The following is a 19,196-nucleotide window of genomic DNA, read 5'->3' as shown; positions in this document are numbered from 1 at the left end:
ATTCAAGAGGAATTGGCGGCATTCTTTCTTGACCACGTGATCGCTGAAGACGGAGAATACTATGTGGACCCTGAGTCCGTATGATTATATTTGTAAGAGATAATTATTGTATATATGTAGCCGGTAGTGTCGGATAGATATACGAGAACTTGTTGTTCGACCAATCTCTCGGAGAAGGAGAGGTGGTCGATATCACTTCTCTCTGTATGCATATATGTTCATGACGATCTTCTGTTTCCTTCGTTTACTTACTAGCTAGCTAGCATGTCTAGTCCTCTCTATACGTATGTATAGTACGTAGCGTCGACCAAGCACGGACATAAGAGAGGACACTTCTCTCTATTAATTATAGCTAGCTAACACAATATATGAAACACCTAAATTAACCCTCCAAAATCCCCAATCCCCCCCCCCTTAAAAAAACAAAAACCCCAGCCACAGAAATGCTGACGCGTGGATGCCTATTGGTCCCGATTGGTGCCACCAACCGGGACCAAAGGGTCTCCTGCCTGGGCTCCACGCACAGGCCACGTGGAGGCCCATCTGTCCCGGTTCTGGATTGAACCGGGACTAAAGGGACAGGGCATTAGTACCGACCCTTTAGTCCCGGTTCCAGAACCGGGACAAAAGGCCCTTACGAACCGAGACAACAGGCCCTTTTTCTACCAGTGCTCACTAGCGTTTTAAGGGTCCAAAATGATCTTTTTGTGCACTTTTACGGGTTGAAAAATAGGGGCAAAGATTAGAACCCTCAAACCCAACCCTTATAACGGAATATTCCCCATGAACGACGTTGTCGTTGCGCGCGGGAGGTCGACGGGGCGGCCGCCGGCGACGGGGGCGACTAGCAACGGCGGTCGCGGGCGTGGACGCGGGAGTTGGGAGGATTTTTCCCTCCCGCGCGAGTATAACCGCCAAATGAGGGTTGGGGTAGGTTTTTCTCCCCAACCCTTACTTTTGAGGATTGGGAGAGGGGTTGAGGGTTGGACCTTTAAAATTTTTTGAAGGTTTGAGGGTTAAGGGGTTCTAGTCTACGGCTTTTTTTCGACGAAAACTGTAAAAAAGCAGTTATTTTTAGAGGTTTGAGGGTTTGAAGGCTCTACTAGTAATGCTCTTAGTCTCGTGGCAGCTTACTACCTCGTGACAGTTCACTGTCAAATCCGTATACGACAAGCTCACGCAAGGCCCAGCCCTGGACATAGCTAGGGGCTATGAAACTTGTTTGCATCTAAAAGTGAAACTCTTCCTTTGAAAGATGTTTAGAACCCGCTTACCTTACTTGTTACTTCTACCAATGTTGCCAAGTGTAATGGCCCCTGAACGGGAATTTCACTGTCTGTGCTGCTCCGGAGGATGCGAACCACGTATTTTTCCGTTGCTACTTGCCTCGTTTTGCTTGGAGTGCGGTGAGAGTAGCCACTGGTACGGTTTGGAATCCCTCCTTGGGTATAAAGTTGCTTACTATTCTTTCGTCCTTGCGTGAACAAGATCACTGTTGAATATGTTTTCCCTTCACACTCAACTAACTGCTTGTTCAAATGCCTTACATTCCTTCTGCAATGGTCTCCGTTTGGGAAGAGTGGGGACTCTGAGGCCATGCAGCAGGCGATGAGTAAGCTTCAACACATCTACAACATCACGAGCTCCCCTTCGTCTGATAACTATAGTAGCCGTTGATTTTGTTCTCGAGCATGTGTGCTCTTATTTGGGCCTTCAACCGTGTACCTCAACATCTTAGAATCTTGTTTTTTTAGTTGTGTTTCGGACTCTTTGATACTATGCCTAGTTTGTGGACATTATTAATTTAAAGCCAGGCACAGCTTGCATCTTTGTTAAGAAAAAGTTGGAGCATGTCAAAAAACTGCCCAACCATGTATTTGTTAAATTGAAGCAAATTTGATTCACCATGCTTTGGATTAAAATAAAATCCAGTCATCTTTGAAACAATGCCTAGGAAAGGCATCTGCAACGTTATCACCTAAAACGGACACACTATCCATCCGCGGACATGATACAGGAGGAAGCCACCCAACCCTGTACGTCATATATCCGCTTCTATTAACTTAAATACTCCCTCCGTAAAGAAATATAAGGGTGTTTAGATCACTCTTTAGTGATCTAAACACTCTTATATTTCTTTAGGGTGTTTAGATCACTCTTTAGTGATCTAAACACTCTTATATTTCTTTAGGGATAGCATTTTTCAACAACCTTTCACCAAACATGCCAAATAGCCTTCCGCCAAAAACTAGGTGACCTTTGAAAAAAACTATAGGATTAGTAGCTTTTGTTTGATGAAGGCATGGTATTTCTAGCTAGCTTCCGCCAAATTTAGTATGCCTACTTGTAGCTTTTTAGCTAGCCATATGTAATGTCAAAATACATCTTATATTATGGGACGAAGAGAGTAGCTTTTTAGAGGTATGATAGTCAGCTTGCTTCTGCCAAATCTCGTAGCACTTGAAGACAAAGTGGAAAAAAATAGTGAAACAAAGTGATTAGTGGCTTCCGCCAAACTTCAAACATACTATCTGCCAAACGTCTAATCGCCTTCCGCCAAACCCAAATATTAGCGCTTCCGCAACAACAGCCTTCTGCCATCCGAACACGGAGAGAGAGAGAGAGAGAGGGAGGGAGAGAGGGGGGTACATGGTGGCTTTTGGTTCGTCATGTGGGTGTCTGGACTCTCGCAAAGCTCCAACAGGTTTACTTCTGATTTACGAGAAAATGGACAAGCAGACGCATCCGTAGACAAATACGGGTCCGTGTTGAATGACAAAGTGCGTTCGGATAGTTCGATCCGGATGCTTGTAGATATTTAGTGGTCTGCATTGGGGATACCCTAACATTTGAGGGAAATTATGCTTCACAATGAACCAAACTATCGGACTTTAGAAACCCAATGTGTAAAGTAACTAATTTGTTCCCATGAAATCCAAAATGAGTTTCCCCGCAAAAAAGAGCCAAAAACCAGTTTCTGGAAAATTAGCAATTATGAGCGAAAGTACCCGTCTGCATCCGAGCTCATATGCATCCTCGTGAACAGTAAAATCCAAAAACAGTAAAAAAAAATAAAAAACATTTGAATTTTTTGGAGACAAACTTTGACCAATTCTGAACATGCATACTAAATTTCATGAAGAAACAACATTCCAAAAATGCTTCTGTAAAAAAAAATAACGCTCCAAAAGTTTCTTTCTCGGAGCATCAATTTTGTTTTTTTTTGGGCAAACTTTTTGGAATGTTGTTTCTTCATGAAATTTGCATGCATGTTCATAATTCGTTAAAGTTTGTTTCCAAAGAAATCAGATGTTTTGCTATTGTTTCTCAATTTTACTGTTCACAAGGGTGCATATGAGCTCGGGTGCAGAAACTCCATGTCCAATTATGAGTGATTATCTAAAGCACTCATACTGCACCTACGTTAACTGGTTTACGTTTTGGAAACTTTCAGATTGGATGTGCAGCATGCAGGGGTGTGATTTAGATGTTTGGGGTAGGTATCCCAGTGGTTTCTAGTTTTCTGCAGTAGCAGAGGTTTGAAAAACTTGGCTAATTATTCCAATTGCAGAGTACATGAGGAACCACATCTTACTTGGTTGAAACTTTTTTTTGAAAAACATAGATCTTTATTCATTATCAATAATAATTACATCATTTATGAAGTGGGGTACAGTTTCACTCAAAGGCTCCTCAAACCAATCAAAAGTTAAAGAAAACTTAGCTAACTTAGGCTGCCCGTAATGGGAGTATTATAGATAGTATCATGCATGCCAACTAAGTAAGTTTGATGAGGTGGCATAGAATTAAATGAACAAAGAGAGGCTTGAGTATCATATCATGATACCGTATCATATTAAATGATGTGCTACTTTGTGTCATGCATGGCAATAAATATAGTCCTCTATGATACCAACTTATGATACTATGCATTAGGGATATAGTATTATAGACTAGTATCATATGCATGATACTAGTATATGATACTCCCCGTTACAAGCAGCCTTAGCAAGCTCATGGGCAACCTTATTTAAAGTCGTGTCACCATTCAGTCTTAACAACCTATGTGTAAATGTTATTTCGTCTACTCCCTCCGACTTATATTAATTGTCGCTGCTTTAGTATAACTTTTATACTAAAATAACGACAATTAATATGAATAGTATTGTTTGCCAGCAATCAAGAAGAATCATTCTAGGAGTCAATGTATCTATGATGACGGTGTCCAAGTTGGATGTAATGGACATTTTTATTACATTACATCTAGTAGTATAAACGAGATGACCTTTTCTTGGCGTCTTGCCATAATTTTCATGCCCACACTGAAGAGTTCCTTTCTGGCTGAGGTAGCCCGAGTTTGACATGCTGACGACACACCTTAGCCTGCAAGGGGAGACTTTAAACCATCTAACAAAAATAGTGGAAACTATAGTGACCAATGGTTGATGTAATTACTTAGTCCGACCTTAGAGAAATTTACCTTTCTTTTTTTAAGGGGAGAAATTGACTTTTTTGGGGTGCATAATCATACTTGGGAAATTTCCTTGGCAATCCCACTTTTGCCAAGATGGATTGGTGTTGACGAGTGCCGTTGCAAATTAAAATCCCGGTATCAGCGCTTCAATGATCATTCAGGAAAAACCTTATACACAACAACTTACCACTAGGGCTTTTTAAAAGGAAGAGCTACTGTTAATTAGCAGTAGCGTTTGAACAGAAAAGGCGCTACTACTATGCACATAGCAGTAGCACGGTAGTTAAAAACACGTTACTACTATAATTGGCAGACCGTTGCCGGTAGGCTAGGTATACTAGTAGCGCTCATATGTAAAAAGCACTACTGCTATTGTACTTAGCAATAGCGCTTTCCTGCAACAAGTGCTACTGCTAAATTCAGTCCCCTTCTAAGACCCAAGTTTAGTCCCACCTCGCTCCGCGAATAGAATGTTTACCACCTTAAATATGGTGCTTCTCAAACTATCACAACCACTTGATCTTCATTATACTCTATGTGTAGGATCTGTGGCAATATGAATCTTCGTCAGTTCCTAAACCGGCGAAGATTCATACTGACAATTTAGATTCTACACAAAATGATCATTGATGACCAATGCTTTTTTTACATGCTTAGCCTTAGTAGTAGCGCTTGTTCCCTTAACGCGCTAGTGCTATGTAGCTTAGCAGTATTGGTGGTTACCAACCAGCGCTACTACTTCGGGCACCATATCCACACCGGTCCGCGTCCAACTAGCGCGTCCTCACTCTCCCCTACACTCTTACTCGATCTCTCTCCGCCGCGCGCCATCGCCCACCGTTGCCGCCATCGCCCCCAAGGTATCTTCCTCCCTCCCTCCTCCTCTCTCCTCCTTCCGGCGGCCCTCCTCTCTCCTCCCTCCTCCCACCTCCTCCGACCGCCCTGCTCCCTCCTCCCTCTGCCCTTCTCTCTCCCTCCCAGCCGCCCGAAGCCCTCACTCCTCCCTCCTCCTCCTCCCACTTCTCTCTGTATAAAAATTTAGGTATAGAATTTTTTAGTAAAAGAATTTAGTAATAGAATTTTTTTGGTACAAAAATGTATTAGAAATAATGTTGGGGATATCGCTTATCGGGAACTTATCGGTCGACCCATGATAAGGGGTAAATCGGCCAGTTTATCGGCATATCGGCCGATTTATCGCCATATCGGTTGATTTATCGGCCGATTTATCTTATCGGCCAGACAACGGTAAGCGATAAATCGGCCGATTTATCGAAATATCAGAAGATATCTTGAACAGTAATGCTATATGAGAATTTTTTTAGTAACTGTAGGTTTTTTGAATAGAATTGAAAAAATAAGTGAATTTCAGTCTTTTGAATAGAATAGGAAATTTTTAGTAAATTTTCTTCTTTTGAATAGAATAGAAAATTAGTAAATGTAGAATAGAACAGAAAATTAGAAAAATTTCAGTAAATGTAAGTCTTTTGTTTTTGTGTTAGACATAGGGTTTCAAACTCTAAGTTATGTGAAATTAGGGCATTTTTCTATGATTCAAGAAGTAGACAGTAGTTAAAAAACCAGGGCATTTTTCTAGGGTTTATGAGGATATATAGATAGATGGATGGATGGACAGGTGTTAGGGCTAGAACTAGGGTATTTTGAGTAAATATATTGGTCTTTTCAATTTTTAGGGTTAGAACAAAGTATTTATTAATGATGTTCAGAATTAACTTATCAGCAGAAAGATCATCTTATCTCATTTATTAATGATGTTCAGAATTACAATATCAATTATCAAACTCATGCACATTATAGTCAACACGTGTCACTAGTGTATGTGTTGAACTACGGTAACATCCATGGAGATGGCATGGTAAGATTTTTTACTATTACGACATCTATGCATCTTTTGCATAAATTCTTCTAAAGCTAAACTACATTGCTAACTACGAAGTTATTACTATATCTTTTAACAGAAAATCCTGAAGGATTGTGTGCCTGATCTGATGCTTCCGAAAGGTCGCCTTGATGTTATTAGCTTACGACCAGGTCATCCTAGGCTTCACTACTGTTCATACCGGATTTCTAAAACCGATCAAGACATGACAATCAAAGATTGAAAAAATGTATGGACAATCGTAGAGAGCTGCTTGAAAGCAACATTGTGTGAAGCGCAATAATTGGAGACAGAATAATCTCCATTCTCCATAATGGAGAGTCAGGGCCTATCTTGTTTTATGTTATTTTACATTAGAGAGGGTAGTAGGGCCTAGCTAATACTCATGATCATGTGCTAAGAACAATTAAGTAGGGTTGGTTAGATGACTATGATGATGATGAGTATGACTTGTTTTTATAATAACGAATAGAAGTTGTATGATGATGATGAGTAGGACTTGTTATTATGTTAACAATGATGAGTTATTTATTATTATGATGATGCATGATGCTAAGTTGTTATATATGTGAGCATGATGAGTTATTATATATATATCAGTGGGTGAAATGAACGTGGATTAGATTCAAGTGGAGGCAACATGTGATGCACAAATACAGCGATAATCATGGTCATAAAATCATATGATGAAAGTACTGTATATAAAACCTATACAAATACAGTGATAATAAGCTTTAAAAAATACAGGAAAATTTAGCAGTAGCGCTTTTCAAAAGAAACACTACTACTACTTACTACTCCCTTCTTTCCGGTTTATAGGGCTTATCTCAAAATTTTATTTTTTTCCTTTAATAAGGCTCAATTTGGTTGTTCCCCATCACATGTTCAGAATTCAAGGTGCATTAATGTTGGGGAACGTAGTAATTTCAAAAAAAATTCCTACGCACACGCAAGATCATGGTGATGCATAGCAACGAGAGGGGAGAGTGTTGTCTACGTACCCTCATAGACCGAAGCGGAAGCGTTGACGCAATGTAGAGGAAGTAGTCGTACGTCTTCCAGGTCCAACCGATCCAAGCACCGTTACTCCGGCACCTCCGAGTTCTTGACACACGTACAGCTCGATGACGCACCCCGGGCTCCGATCCAGCAAAGCTTCGGGGAGGAGTTTCGTCAGCACGACGGCGTGGTGACGATCTTGATGTTTAACCGTCGCAGGGCTTCGCCTAAGCACCGCTACAATATGATCGAGGTGTAATATCGTGGAGGGGGGCACCGCACACGGCTAAGGAACGATCACGAAGATCAACTTGTGTGTCCTCGGGTGCCCCCTTGCCCCCGTATATAAAGGAGCCAAGGGGGGTGCGGCTGGCCCTAGTAGGAGGCACGCAGGAGGAGTCCTACTCCTACCGGGAGTAGGACTCCCCTCCCTTTCCTTGTCCAAGTAGGAGAGGGGGAAGGAAGGGAGAGAGAAGAGGAAGGAAAGGGGGGGCGCCGCCCCTCCCTCCTTGTCCAATTCGGACTAGGGGGAGAGGGGGCGCGCGGCCTGCCCTGGCTGCCTTTCCTCTTCTCCACTTTAGGCCCATGAGGCCCATTAACCCCCCGGGGGGTTCCGGTAACCTTCCGGTTCTCCGGTTTTATCCGAAACTTCCCCGGAACATTTCCGGTGTCCGAATATAGCCGTCCAATATATCAATCTTTATGTCTCGACCATTTCGAGACTCCTCGTCATGTCCGTGATCACATCCGGGACTCCGAACAACCTTTGGTACATCAAAATACATAAACTCATAATGAAACTGTCATCGTAACTTTAAGCGTGCGGACCCTACGGTTCGAGAACAATGTAGACATGACCGAGACACGTCTCCGGTCAATAACCAATAGCGGGACCTGGATGCCCATATTGGCTCCTACATATTCTACGAAGATCTTTATTGGTCAGACCGCATAACTACATACGTTGTTCCCTTTGTCATCGGTATGTTACTTGCCCGAGATTCGATTGTCGGTATCCAATACCTAGTTCAATCTCATTACCGGCAAGTCTCTTTACTCGTTTTGTAATACATCATCTCGCAACTAACTCATTAGTTGCAATGCTTGCAAGGCTTAAGTGATGTGCATTACCGAGAGGGCCCAGAGATACCTCTCCGACGATCGGAGTGACAAATCCTAATCTCGAAATACGTCAACCCAACATGTACCTTTGGAGACACCTGTAGAGCACCTTTATAATCACCCAGTTACGTTGTGACATTTGGTTGCACATAAAGTGTTCCTCCGGCAAACGGGAGTTGCATAATCTCATAGTCATAGGAACATGTACAAGTCATGAAGAAAGCAATAGCAACACACTAAACGATCGGGTGCTAAGCTAATGGAATGGGTCATGTCAATCACATCATTCTCCTAATAATGTGATCCCGTTAATCAAATGACAACACATGTCTATTGTTAGGAAACATAACCATCTTTGATTAACGAGCTAGTCAAGTAGAGGCATACTAGTGACGTTTAGTTTGTCTATGTATTCACACATGTATTATGTTTCCGGTTAATACAATTCTAGCATGAATAATAAACTTTTATCATGATATAAGGAAATAAATAATAACTTTATTACTGCCTCTAGGGCATATTTCCTTCAGTCTCCCACTTGCACTAGAGTCAATAATCTAGATCACACAGTAATGATTCTAACACCCATGGAGCCTTGGTGCTGATCATGTTTTGCTCGTGGAAGAGGCTTAGTCAACGGGTCTGCTACATTCAGATCCGTATGTATCTTGCAAATCTCTATGTCTCCCACCTGGACTAGATCCCGGATGGAATTGAAGCGTCTCTTGATGTGCTTGGTTCTTTTGTGAAATCTGGATTCCTTTGCCAAGGCAATTGCACCAGTATTGTCACAAAAGATTTTCATTGGACCCGATGCACTAGGTATGACACCTAGATCGGATATGAACTCCTTCATCCAGACTCCTTCGTTTGCTGCTTCCGAAGCAGCTATGTACTCCGCTTCACATGTAGATCCCGCCACGACGCTTTGTTTAGAACTGCACCAACTGACAGCTCCACCGTTTAATGTAAACACGTATCCGGTTTGCGATTTAGAATCGTCCGGATCAGTGTCAAAGCTTGCATCAACGTAACCGTTTACGATGAGCTCTTTGTCACCTCCATATATGAGAAACATATCCTTAGTCCTTTTTAGGTACTTCAGAATGTTCTTGACCGCTGTCCAGTGATCCACTCCTGGATTACTTTGGTACCTCCCTGCTAAACTTATAGCAAGGCACACATCAGGTCTGGTACATAGCATTGCATACATGATAGAGCCTATGGCTGAAGCATAGGGAACATCTTTCATTTTCTCTCTATCTTCTGCAGTGGTCGGGCATTGAGTCTTACTCAACTTCACACCTTATAACACAGGCAAGAACCCTTTCTTTGCTTGATCCATTTTGAACTTCTTCAAAACTTTGTCAAGGTATGTGCTTTGTGAAAGTCCAATTAAGCGTCTTGATCTATCTCTATAGATCTTAATGCCCAATATGTAAGCAGCTTCACCGAGGTCTTTCATTGAAAAACTCTTATTCAAGTATCCCTTTATGCTATCCAGAAATTCTATATCATTTCCAATCAGTAATATGTCATCCACATACAATATCAGAAATGCTACAGAGCTCCCACTCACTTTCTTGTAAATACAGGCTTCTCCGAAAGTCTGTATAAAACCAAATGCTTTGATCACACTATCAAAGCGTTTATTCCAACTCCGAGAGGCTTGCACCAGTCCATAAATGGATCGCTGGAGCTTGCACACTTTGTTAGCTCCCTTTGGATTGACAAAACCTTCCGGTTGCATCATATACAACTCTTCTTCCAGAAATCCATTCAGGAATGCAGTTTTGACATCCATCTGCCAAATTTCATAATCATAAAATGCGGCAATTGCTAACATGATTCGGACAGACTTAAGCATCGCTACGGGTGAGAAGGTCTCATTGTAGTCAACCCCTTGAACTTGCCGAAACCCTTTTGCGACAAGTCGAGCTTTGTAGACAGTAATATTACTGTCAGCGCCAGTCTTCTTCTTGAAGATCCATTTATTCTCAATTGCTTGCCGATCATCCGGCAAGTCAACCAAAGTCCATACTGTGTTCTCATACATGGATCCCATCTCAGATTTCATGGCTTCAAGCCATTTTGCGGAATCTGGGCTCACCATCGCTTCTTCATAGTTCGTAGGTTCATCATGATCTAGTAGCATGACTTCCAGAACAGGATTACCGTACCACTCTGGTGTGGATCTTACTCTGGTTGATCTACGAGTCTCAGTAGTAACTTGATCTGAAATTTCATGATCATCATCATTAAATTCCTCACTAATTGGTGTAGGTATCACAGAAACCGGTTTCTGTGATGAACTACTTTCCAATAAGGGAGCAGGTACAGTTACCTCATCAAGTTCTACTTTCCTCCCACTCACTTCTTTCGAGAGAAACTCCTTCTCTAAAAGGATCCATTCTTAGCAACGAATGTCTTGCCTTCGGATCTGTGATAGAAGGTGTACCCAACAGTCTCTTTTGGGTATCCTATGAAGACACATTTCTCCGATTTGGGTTCGAGCTTATCAGGTTGAAGGTTTTTCACATAAGCATCGCAGCCCCAAACTTTAAGAAACGACAACTTTGGTTTCTTGCCAAACCATAGTTCACAAGGCGTCGTCTCAACGGATTTCGATGGTGCCCTATTTAACGTGAATGCGGCCGTCTCTAAAGCATAACCCCAAAACGATAGCGGTAAATCAGTAAGAGACATCATAGATCGCACCATATCTAGTAAAGTACGATTACGACATTCGGACACACCATTGCGCTGTGGTGTTCCGGGTGGCGTGAGTTGCGAAACTATTCCGCATTGTTTCAAATGTACACCAAACTCGTAACTCAAATATTCTCCTCCACGATCAGATCGTAGAAACTTTATTTTCTTGTTACGATGATTTTCAACTTCACTCTAAAATTCTTTGAACTTTTCAAATGTTTCAGACTTATGTTTCATTAAGTAGATATACCCATATCTGCTTAAGTCATCTGTGAAGGTGAGAAAATAACGATATCCGCCACGAGCCTCAATATTCATCGGACCACATACATCTGTATGTATGATTTCCAACAAATCTGTTGCTCTCTCCATAGTACCGGAGAACGGTGTTTTAGTCATCTTGCCCATGAGGCACGGTTCGCAAGTACCAAGTGATTCATAATCAAGTGGTTCCAAAAGCCCATCAGTATGGAGTTTCTTCATGTGCTTTATACCGATATGACCTAAACGGCAGTGCCACAAATAAGTTGCACTATCATTATCAACTCTGCATCTTTTGGCTTCAACATTATGAATATGTGTGTTACTACTATCGAGATTCATCAAAAATAGACCACTCTTCAAAGGTGCATGACCATAAAAGATATTACTCATATAAATAGAACAACCATTATTCTCTGATTTAAATGAATAACCGTCTCGCATTAAACAAGATCCATATATAATGTTCATGCTCAACGTTGGCACCAAATAACAATTATTTAGGTCCAATACTAATCCCGAAGGTAGATGTAGAGGTAGCGTGCCGACCGCGATCACATCGACTTTGGAACCATTTCCCACGCGCATCGTCACCTCGTCCTTTGCCAGTGTTCGCTTAATCCGTAGTCCCTGTTTCGAGTTGCAAATATTAGCAACAGAACCAGTATCAAATACCCAGGTGCTACTGCGAGATCTAGTAAGGTACACATCAATAACATGTATATCACATATACCTTTGGTCACCTTGCCATCCTTCTTATCCGCCAAATACTTGGGGCAGTTCCGCTTCCAGTGACCAGTCTGCTTGCAGTAGAAGCACTCAGTTTCAGGCTTAGGTCCAAACTTGGGTTTCTTCTCTTGAGTAGCAACTTGCTTGTTGTTCTTCTTGAAGTTCCCCTTCTTCTTCCCTTTGCCCTTTTTCTTGAAACTAGTGGTCTTGTTAACCATCAACATTTGATGCTCCTTTTTGATTTCTACCTCCGCAGCTTTCAGCATTGTGAAGAGCTCGGGAATAGTCTTATTCATCCCTTGCATATTATAGTTCATCACGAAGCTCTTGTAGCTTGGTGGCAGTGATTGGAGAATTATGTCAATGACGCAATCATCTGGAAGATTAACTCCCATGTGAATCAAGTGATTATTATACCCAGACATTTTGAGTATATGCTCACTGACAGAACTGTTCTCCTCCATCTTGCAGCTATAGAACTTATTGGAGACTTCATATCTCTCAATCCGGGCATTTGCTTGAAATATTAACTTCAACTCCTGGAACATCTCATATGCTCCATGATGTTCAAAACATCGTTGAAGTCCCGATTCTAAGCCGTAAAGCATGGCACACTGAACTATCGAGTAGTCATCAGCTTTGCTCTGCCAGACGTTCATAACATCTGGTGTTGCTCCAGCAGTAGGCCTCGCACCCAGCGGTGCTTCCAGGACATAATTCTTCTGTGCAGCAATGAGGATAATCCTCAAGTTACAGACCCAGTCCGTGTAATTGCTACCATCATCTTTCAACTTTGCTTTCTCAAGGAACGCATTAAAATTCAACGGAACAACAGCACGGGCCATCTATCTACAATCAAACATACATAAGCAAGATACTATCAGGTACTAAGTTCATGATAAATTTAAGTTCAATTAATCATATTACTTAAGAACTCCCACTAAGATAAACATCCCTCTAATCCTCTAAGTGATCACGTGATCCAAATCAACTAAACCATAACCGATCATCACATGAAATGGATTAGTTTTCAATGGTGAACATCATTATGTTGATCATATCTACTATATGATTCACGCTCGACCTTTCGGTCTCCGTGTTCCGAGGCCATATCTGCATATGCTAGGCTCGTCAAGTTTAACCTGAGTATTCTGCGTGTGCAAAACTGGCTTGCACCCATTGTAGATGGACGTAGAGCTTATCACACCCGATCATCACGTGGTGTCTGGGCACGACGAACTTTGGCAACGGTGCATACTTAGGGAGAACACTTCTTCATAATTTAGTGAGAGATCATCTTATAATGCTACCGCCAATCAAAGCAAGATAAGATGCATAAAAGATAAACATCACATGCAATCAATATAAGTGATATGATATGGCCATCATCATCTTGTGCTTGTGATCTCCATCTCCGAAGCACCGTCATGATCACCATCGTCACCGCCGCGACACCTTGATCTCCATCGTAGCATCGTTGTCGTCTCGCCAATCTTATGCCTCCACGACTATCGCTACCGCTTAGTGATAAAGTAAAGCATTACAGCGCGATTGCATTGCATACAATAAAGTGACAACCATATGGCTCCTGCCAGTTGCCGATAACTCGGTTACAAAACATGATCATCTCATACAATAAAATTTAGCATCATGTCTTGACCATATCACATCACAACATGCCCTGCAAAAACAAGTTAGACGTCCTCTACTTTGTTTGTTGCAAGTTTTACGTGGCTGCTACGGGCTTAAGCAAGAACCGATCTTACCTACGCATCAAAACCACAATGATAGTTTGTCAAGTTGATGCCGTTTTAACCTTCGCAAGGACCGGGCATAGCCACACTCGGTTCAACTAAAGTTGGAGAAACTGTCACCCGCAAGCCACCTATGTGCAAAGCACGTCGGGAGAACCGGTCTCGCGTAAGCGTACGCGTAATGTCGGTCTGGGCCGCTTCATCCAACAATACCGCTGAACCAAAGTATGACATACTGGTAGGCAGTATGACTTATATCGCCCACAACTCACTTGTGTTCTACTCATGCATATAACATCAAACCATAAAACCTAGGCTCAGATGCCATTGTTGGGGAACGTAGTAATTTCAAAAAAATTCCTACGCACACGCAAGATCATGGTGATGCATAGCAACGAGAGGGGAGAGTGTTGTCTACGTACCCTCGTAGACCGAAGCGGAAGCATTGACACAACGTAGAGGAAGTAGTCGTACGTCTTTCCGGTCCAACCGATCCAAGCACCGTTACTACGGCACCTCCGAGTTCTTGACGCACGTACAGCTCGATGACGCACCCCGGGCTCCGATCCAGCAAAGCTTCGGGGAGGAGTTTCGTCAGCACGACCGGCGTGGTGACGATCTTGATGTTTAACCGTCGCAGGGCTTCGACTAAGCACCGCTACAATATGATCGAGGTGTAATATCGTGGAGGGGGGCACCACACACGGCTAAGGAACGATCACGAAGATCAACTTGTGTGTCCTAGGGTGCCCCCTTGCCCCCGTATATAAAGGAGCCAAGGGGGGGTGTGGCCGGCCCTAGTAGGAGGCGCGCAGGAGGAGTCCTACCCCTAGCATGAATAATAAACTTTTATCATGATATAAGGAAATAAATAATAACTTTATTATTGCCTCTAGGGCATATTTCCTTCAATTAAATCATTGCATGCAAGTATTGAGAGAAAACTGACCAATGCATGCACTTTATGCATGCATGCATGGCAATTAATGCATTCGTAAACATAATTTTTTTGAGGAAAACAAAAGCATTAATTGGGTGCTTTTGCAAACTACAAAAAATATTCCACCACTCATCATCTACTTTGGTTGGTGAGATTTTTGAATTGAGCCTTATAAACCGGAAAGGAGGGAGTATTATCAGTAGTGTTTTTGCCTACCGAGCGCTACTGCTAACTGGGTATAGCAGCACCGTTAAAAAACCAGTGCTACTGCTACCAGTTAGCTGTAGCGCCTTACTGGTAGCGCTTGTATGAGCGCTACTACTAGGGTTTTCCCTAGTAGTCATTGTTGGGCCCCTCGCCATCCTATGAGCACCTTTGAAAGACCGAGCTGATGTGTCTTAAGATTGACAAAGTCACAATAATCACCTCGCTATCTAGAGCAACGTCGTCTCCCACTAGCCACTGAAGGAATATTTCGTCTTAATAAAACACACAAATGTTAAACATGGAATTGGATCCTTGGTGGACTGGGGTCCAACCACCCTCATAACCATCCAACGATAGATTGATTCTCAGTGCTCTCCACGCACACAAAAAGAGTTGGTTCTCAGTGCGTTTTTGCTTCGGTATGTCACGCCAAACCTGTTTGCACGAGCATAATTCTTCCAACGCCTATTTGCTTCATATCTTTCCTTATTTGTCAAACGTTCTAATGAGCACACATTTCTTGATAGACCTTCGAGAGTGTTCTACCTTGGAAGAGTATAAGACAAAATGGCCATCAATGCATTCGGCCGATTAAGACAAAGAATCCAGCAAAGATATATCATTCGTACATGCATTTTCCATGGACACCAACCTGGCGAGGAGACCGATGACCAGGGGCGACACAAGGTCAATGGCATCAGGCCCGATGGTGTGATTGTGTATGTAGCGCCTTCACTATTAGTGCATGCTCGACCATGAATTTGACAAGGTTTGTTGGATGTCATGGTGGCGCCCCTTGGATTGTTGTGGTTTTTTGGGTGGCGGTGGATGCTTTCGGCGCATGGTACTTAAGGGGCGTGCCCTTCGCCACCTTCAAAGGTGGTGATGCTCACGGTTTGGTGTTGCGGTGCTTTGATGATCTGTCGTCTCTGCTCCTTCATGAGTCATGGGTCTTTCTTCTCCTCCATGGACTTACCATGTTGGTCTTGAAGGTCTTTCTTCGGTGCGGCGGATGTTTTTCTCCGTGGAGTTTCATTTGGTGCGTTGGTGTGTTTGTTCTCTCCATATGTCAGCTCCGTTGACCGGGGCGGGGGGGTATACGGTTTCGCCCGATTTCCTCTAATTAACCGGATAACTATATTCTTTTATATGAAATTCAGGAAACCATGCCCCTCTTGAGGTGTTACTAAAAAGGGTACAAAGTTGTACTAAACCAGCTACGATTAATTTGGACAGGAGGGAGTAATTAAGTTCACGAGAAATCTATCCATCAGTCGGCTGGTGGTTTGCAACAAATTCGCACGACGCGATAGCCGTTCGATCCGCATCCAACGCCCCGCATCGTCCCTGTTGCGCACAGCGCGCGTGGCGCTAGCCGTTACGCCTGTGCTCAGTCGATGACAGGTGGGCCCGTCCGAAACCGCCCGTCTCACCCAATGCACATGATCCCCACTCGCCCCCTCTCCCTCCTCGCCCACATCTATTTCTTCCTCCTCTGCTGCTGCGGTTTCCATTCCAGTCCCCTCTCGCTCCCCCTCCCCCTCGTCCGCGACGGTTCCTGGTGGTGGCGCGTTCCGGTTCGTGGCGGACGGCGTTTGAATCTGTAGTGAGGAACGCATTCCCCACCTCTGTTTCCTTCCTGTTTTGCTCTACCGCCGTTCCGCCATTGATTTAGGGTGCACAGAGCCTTCGAATCCGGTGGTTTGTTGTTCCCATTAGGTTAGATTAAGGCCTGCTTCTAGTTTCTGAGTCAGCGTTGAGCAGCGCATCCCCCCTCCCCCCACCCACACACCCGCCCCACTCTGTTTTTCCTGTTGCTCCGCCTTCATGCTTCGCCGTTGATTTTTGGTGCTCGGATCCTTCGATTCTGGCCGTTGTTGTTGCTATTAGGTTAGATTAGGTCGCCTTCTATTTCCAGTTCAATATGGCCCGGACATCTCATTTAATTTGTGGTAAGCGTGGGTGTGGATAGGTGTTAGTGGTGGCAAGCGTGGGTGTGGATAGGTGTTAGTGCTGTGGATGTGGATGTTTAGGACATCCAATAGTGTTTGGTGTTTATGGATTTCAAGTTGTGCATCAGTGGCTGGGTATTTGAGAAGTAACCCTAAGTTTTTTCACATAATGTTGTTTTATGTTGGTTTTTGTTTGATGCAGTGTGTCTATTGATTAGGCTTTGTGGTGCTCCAATTAGCATGTTTACAATGCTTGATTTTCTTGTGATGTCTTGTTATGTTCAAATATCATGATGTTTATATTGAACTTGCCAATGACATTTGCACTTAAATTACCAGATGCTGAATCACTGCTATTTATCGGTGGTGTCTTGTTATTGTTAAATTATCATGATGATTGTATTACACTTACCACTGTCATGTTACTGTAGTTATCAGTAGTTTACAATGCTTGATTTTCTTGTGATCTCTTGTTATGTTCAAATATCATGATGTTTATATTGAACTTGCCAATGACATTGCACTCAAATTACCAGATGCTGAAACACTGCTATTTATCGGTGTGTCTTTGTTATGGTTAAATTATCATGATGATTGTATTACACTTACCACTGTCATGTTACTGCAGTTACCAATAGTTTTCTAGTCTAACTACATGCAGCACAATGCTCATTTCTCATTCATTTGTCTGGTTGTTTTATTAATGAACATGTGTGAATGCTATTTTTTAGCAGTGGTAATTTGGTTGTAACTTGCCAATTGCATTGTGCCTCAATTATCAGTCACACATGCTTTTGTATACCTGTGTCATCTGTTTTAATTTTTCTAGCAGGTGTGATGAATCAATTGCAGTTTGCTTGTTTTCTTTTATCAGCTGTATTATTGCTTTGTCAAACACCAGTTTTATAAATGTTGCAGTTAAATGTGTTATCAGTGTTTCAAAGTCATCTAATGGTTTCATTTGCTTTTTTTCCTATGTGTGAGGGAGACAATGCCGAGGAAGCGCAAAGGAGATGGTGACGGAATCGATGAGGTTCCTTCGAAAAAGGCGAAACGCCCTCCTCCGCGGAACAGAGCCTCACCCAGTTCGCTTCTTCTAGCATGCAAGGACATGAATGATGACAGGAAGGCTGCCATTGATGATATGGATTTAACTAGCCTTCGGAATATCCAGTGTGACCATCTATTCAACAATCTCAGTGTGTGGCTTGCTGATCTCTACGAACCCAATTCGCGTGAGGTGGTCGTACCAGGCCGAGGCAGGCTTCCGGTCAATGAGGAATATGTGCATCGTGTTATGGGCGTGCCGCGTGGAGGGAAGGATGTCCCTTACAACCTCCCTACTGAAGCTGATATTGAGTTAGGGCTTGAGTTGTTTTGCGAGCTTGGATATGCCCCTAAAATGACTAATCTCGTTGATCTCATAAAGGGTTCTGAAAATTCTGATGATACTTTCAAGCGTATGTGGCTTCTGCTTGCGGGGAATACAGTCATTGCCCCTACCACCTCCAACAAAATTAGCCCCCGATGGTATGCTGTGCTGGTAAGTTTTTTTGTAATCATGTCATTTTCTTTCTTGTGTGCCTGATAACTTTACTATATGTCAGTGTGGTAACTTTCATATTTTTTTGTGGTGCATTCGGTGATGTCAGGACCCCGACTCAATGCCACATCGATCTAGCATGCAACACCTCATATCACTTTGCGGCCTCACGCACGGTATTCCCACGGGTGTCGCCTTACCTTTACCCGGGACCGTTTGCGCCTTTTGGCACACGTATATGACAGTGTCGCTAGCATCTATATGATAAGGAGCCCGGGCTGACATGGCTAGTTGTAAACCCAAAGTGGCACAAACTTACAGGGACAGGCATCCATGACCTAGCATCGAACGTGTCGGTCATCAGCGAGTGAATCCAGGCTGTAGCACTGGGCTAGCAGGACTCCGGTGAACCGGGCTGTAGCGGGCTAACAGGACTCCGGTATTCATCGCGTGACATTTCCCCGAAGGGACAGACACAGGAACGAAGAAGGACACATGCCGGCCAGCCTAAGTGTTCCGGAGCAGCAGCAAGCTACCATGGCTCAGTGGAAACACTAGGAGACATTTCCCGGTAAGAGAGGCTACTAAGGATAAACAACTAG

The sequence above is a fragment of the Triticum dicoccoides genome, chromosome 5A (genome assembly GCF_002162155.2).
Source record: "Triticum dicoccoides isolate Atlit2015 ecotype Zavitan chromosome 5A, WEW_v2.0, whole genome shotgun sequence".
In the NCBI taxonomy this organism is placed as follows: Eukaryota; Viridiplantae; Streptophyta; class Magnoliopsida; order Poales; family Poaceae; genus Triticum; species Triticum dicoccoides.
Note: the sequence above shows the minus strand (reverse complement) of the source record.